Here is a 5,000-nt window from a genome sequence, read left to right on the forward strand (position 1 = left end):
TTTTCTTAGTTTACACTGTCTCTTTCAAGACAGTTGCATAGGCGGGACGTAGGCGTGTGGCGGCCCCTGTTCAAGCGTTCTGTGTCCAACGGCCTCACGGCCGATGGGCGTCGTACGGCTCCACACCGGAGCGGACAGGCAGTCGGGCGAAAGTCATTCAAAACCGGCGCCAGGCGCCAGGTGCCGCAGGCCAGCCGCTCCAGCGCTTCAGCGCTCGTACCACACAACATTGGCGTTAGTTTTGAGAAGCACGCGTGGTTCCGCACGCGGCGCACGGCTACTGCGAGCCGTACAGGTAGCGTGTTGCGCGACACGACACGCACATCGAAAGACATGCAGTCTAGTCGGTAATGATCCTTCCGCAGGTTCACCTACGGAAACCTTGTTACGACTTTTACTTCCTCTAAATGATCAAGTTTGGTCATCTTTCCGGTAGCATCGGCAACGACAGAGTCAATGCCGCGTACCAGTCCGAAGACCTCACTAAATCATTCAATCGGTAGTAGCGACGGGCGGTGTGTACAAAGGGCAGGGACGTAATCAACGCGAGCTTATGACTCGCGCTTACTGGGAATTCCTCGTTCATGGGGAACAATTGCAAGCCCCAATCCCTAGCACGAAGGAGGTTCAGCGGGTTACCCCGACCTTTCGGCCTAGGAAGACACGCTGATTCCTTCAGTGTAGCGCGCGTGCGGCCCAGAACATCTAAGGGCATCACAGACCTGTTATTGCTCAATCTCGTGCGGCTAGAAGCCGCCTGTCCCTCTAAGAAGAAAAGTAATCGCTGACAGCACGAAGGATGTCACGCGACTAGTTAGCAGGCTAGAGTCTCGTTCGTTATCGGAATTAACCAGACAAATCGCTCCACCAACTAAGAACGGCCATGCACCACCACCCACCGAATCAAGAAAGAGCTATCAATCTGTCAATCCTTCCGGTGTCCGGGCCTGGTGAGGTTTCCCGTGTTGAGTCAAATTAAGCCGCAGGCTCCACTCCTGGTGGTGCCCTTCCGTCAATTCCTTTAAGTTTCAGCTTTGCAACCATACTTCCCCCGGAACCCAAAAGCTTTGGTTTCCCGGAGGCTGCCCGCCGAGTCATCGGAGGAACTGCGGCGGATCGCTGGCTGGCATCGTTTATGGTTAGAACTAGGGCGGTATCTGATCGCCTTCGAACCTCTAACTTTCGTTCTTGATTAATGAAAACATACTTGGCAAATGCTTTCGCTTCTGTTCGTCTTGCGACGATCCAAGAATTTCACCTCTAACGTCGCAATACGAATGCCCCCGCCTGTCCCTATTAATCATTACCTCGGGTTCCGAAAACCAACAAAATAGAACCGAGGTCCTATTCCATTATTCCATGCACACAGTATTCAGGCGGGCTTGCCTGCTTTAAGCACTCTAATTTGTTCAAAGTAAACGTGCCGGCCCACCGAGACACTCACTCAAGAGCACCCTGGTAGGATTGCAACGGGGTCCGCCTCGGGACGCACGAGCACGCACGAGGCGCGTCGCACGCCTTCAGCTCGCCCCACCGGCAGGACGTCCCACGATACATGCCAGTTAAACACCGACGGGCGGTGAACCAACAGCGTGGGACACAAATCCAACTACGAGCTTTTTAACCGCAACAACTTTAATATACGCTATTGGAGCTGGAATTACCGCGGCTGCTGGCACCAGACTTGCCCTCCAATAGATACTCGTTAAAGGATTTAAAGTGTACTCATTCCGATTACGGGGCCTCGGATGAGTCCCGTATCGTTATTTTTCGTCACTACCTCCCCGTGCCGGGAGTGGGTAATTTGCGCGCCTGCTGCCTTCCTTGGATGTGGTAGCCGTTTCTCAGGCTCCCTCTCCGGAATCGAACCCTGATTCCCCGTTACCCGTTACAACCATGGTAGGCGCAGAACCTACCATCGACAGTTGATAAGGCAGACATTTGAAAGATGCGTCGCCGGTACGAGGACCGTGCGATCAGCCCAAAGTTATTCAGAGTCACCAAGGCAAACGGACCGGACGAGCCGACCGATTGGTTTTGATCTAATAAAAGCGTCCCTTCCATCTCTGGTCGGGACTCTGTTTGCATGTATTAGCTCTAGAATTACCACAGTTATCCAAGTAACGTGGGTACGATCTAAGGAACCATAACTGATTTAATGAGCCATTCGCGGTTTCACCTTAATGCGGCTTGTACTGAGACATGCATGGCTTAATCTTTGAGACAAGCATATGACTACTGGCAGGATCAACCAGGGAGCTGCGTCAACTAGAGCTGAGCAGCCGGCCGCCCGGGAGTGTGTCCCGGGGGCCCGCGCGAACACGCAAGCGTCCGCTCAATTATTCTGCAAACAGGAGGAGGCTGAGCTCCCCTGCACAATACACCTCGAAACCCTCTCAGGTCCCGGCGGCGCGCAGCGCCGTCCTAAGTACTTGGTCGGGTTCGAGAGAGGCGCAATCGCCCGGAGTTTGGCGAGTAGACGCTTTAGGTGCGACCACCCGTGCTCCCAACTGAGCTTGCCGCTGCCGACAGAGGCCCGGGAGCGTGCTGTCGTGGCATTGCCGGCGGGAGACAACACGCGCCACCTACGGTGGCCGGCAGCTCCAACGCCAGCGCCACAGAAGGACAAAAGCCCCACTTGGGTGCCGAAGCGAACTCTCCCAGCACAGCGCACGCGCCAACACGTCCGCACAGCTGCGATACAATCCACCTGCGAGAACCGCAGAGGCGACCGAGCAGCAGACGGCGTCGCGGCGCCGAGCGCCGGGCGGCGGCGCATCCTCAGCGCACACAGTCCTCAATCGGACCAGCACACTGCAGATGTCCACCGCGCTTCGCACCGGGCCCGCGAGGACCTACTTTGGCCGCACGGCGCCGCGTGCAGGGTGCGCCGGCGCGCAGCTGCGCCGCCTGCCGCCTCCGTCGGCCGGCGCGCCTGCCACTGGCCGCCCCCACCAGCCGGCTGTAGCGCGTGCGCCCACGCACCGCGCGGCCAGCACGCCGGAAGGCCCCCCCTCACCGGCCGGGGACGGTCCCACCCAGCCACCGCCGCGTATCGCTTCACACCCACATGCCATTCACGTTCGTGGGCATGGTGGGTATCGCTGAAACAACCGGTTGGTAGCTCAACCGATCGTCGCCATCACTGATTCACCTCTAGCGAGAACAACCGCACCACAACGGTTTACCAGTTCTTCATTTGCGTAACGTCACCAGCAAACGTAGACGTCCATCGCCATTTGCAAATTCAACGATTGTTGCATGCCTGTGTCAGGTGTCACGACACACTATGTCTGCCCACATACACGCAACAACATGTGCACGCTTCGCGAACACGTGGAAGGTGGCCCCCGTACGTATGCGATGTCCATTGCGCGAACGACTGTCAACCGGCCTCTGTCGCATGTCGCAGATGTGGAACGCAGTGCACCATGCTATCACGGTGTGTGAGAAGAGACGACTACGTCTGACAACACGCGCCACTACATCAACAGACGGCTCATGCTGATCGCCATCCACGGCATACCATACTGCAATCCAGCTCTTATAGGGAGACGACACGTAGCTGAGTGCACAATATTTGGACCGTATGGTTCGCCGTTGTTGGCGCAGTCGTGGTACGGTCACACATGTACCACGATGTATCATTCAGTACATGAGGACCAATGTGCGGTACAGTGTGTGATTTGGACGTACAACATCAGCGGACAGTTGCCACAAGCCGTACCACAACGTAGGCTGTGCTTCGCCATGCGAATGCCAATGAACAACTGCGAAGGGCATTGAGCATGTACGTCCTGCCGCCATCCGCATTACAGTGTATAGCTGCAAGGTGTTTAACATGAAGCGATACTCTGGGGACCGGGCAGTGCGAGTAGCAAACTATATTGCGGGGGTTGCAGTTAGGCAACACTACACTAATTTAACGCGTCGTATGACAATTACAGAGCAGGTTAAGGCCCAACGTGTGTTGGGTTAAGGCCCAACGTGTGTTGGGTTAAGGCCCAACGTGTGTTGGGTTAAGGCCCAACGTGTGTTGGGTTAAGGCCCAACGTGTGTTGGGTTAAGGCCCAACGTGTGTTGGGTTAAGGCCCAACGTGTGTTGGGTTAAGGCCCAACGTGTGTTGGGTTAAGGCCCAACGTGTGTTGGGTTAAGGCCCAACGTGTGTTGGGTTAAGGCCCAACGTGTGTTGGGTTAAGGCCCAACGTGTGTTGGGTTAAGGCCCAACGTGTGTTGGGTTAAGGCCCAACGTGTGTTGGGTTAAGGCCCAACGTGTGTTGGGTTAAGGCCCAACGTGTGTTGGGTTAAGGCGCAACGTGTGTTGGGTTAAGGCGCAACATAGGTTAGGTTAAGGCGCAACATAGGTTAGGTTAAGGCGCAACATAGGTTAGGTTAAGGCGCAACATAGGTTAGGTTAAGGCGCAACATAGGTTAGGTTACGGCGCAACATAGGTTAGGTTAAGGCGCAACATAGGTTAGGTTAAGGCGCAACATAGGTTAGGTTACGGCGCAACATAGGTTAGGTTAAGGCGCAACATAGGTTAGGTTAAGGCGCAACATAGGTTAGGTTAAGGCGCAACATAGGTTAGGTTAAGGCGCAACATAGGTTAGGTTAAGGCGCAACATAGGTTAGGTTAAGGCGCAACATAGGTTAGGTTAAGGCGCAACATAGGTTAGGTTAAGGCGCAACATAGGTTAGGTTAAGGCGCAACATAGGTTAGGTTACGGCGCAACATAGGTTAGGTTAAGGCGCAACATAGGTTAGGTTAAGGCGCAACATAGGTTAGGTTAAGGCGCAACATAGGTTAGGTTATGGCGCAACATAGGTTAGGTTACGGCGCAACATAGGTTAGGTTACGGCGCAACATAGGTTAGGTTAAGGCGCAACATAGGTTAGGTTAAGGCGCAACATAGGTTAGGTTAAGGCGCAACATAGGTTAGGTTAAGGCGCAACATAGGTTAGGTTAAGGCGCAACATAGGTTAGGTTAAGGCGCAACA

At 54.8% G+C, this 5,000-nt stretch overlaps 1 non-coding gene across 1 annotated transcript; it reads right to left on the reverse strand.

Annotated features, from left to right (window-relative positions):
- Positions 1 to 348: 348 nt before the first annotated feature.
- Positions 349 to 2,258, reverse strand: LOC124589268. Its single transcript, XR_006976059.1, has one exon. It is a non-coding gene; the product is annotated as a small subunit ribosomal RNA (ribosomal RNA).
- Positions 2,259 to 5,000: the final 2,742 nt, after the last annotated feature.

The sequence above is a fragment of the Schistocerca americana genome, unplaced genomic scaffold (assembly GCF_021461395.2).
Source record: "Schistocerca americana isolate TAMUIC-IGC-003095 unplaced genomic scaffold, iqSchAmer2.1 HiC_scaffold_699, whole genome shotgun sequence".
NCBI classification, from domain to species: Eukaryota; Metazoa; Arthropoda; class Insecta; order Orthoptera; family Acrididae; genus Schistocerca; species Schistocerca americana.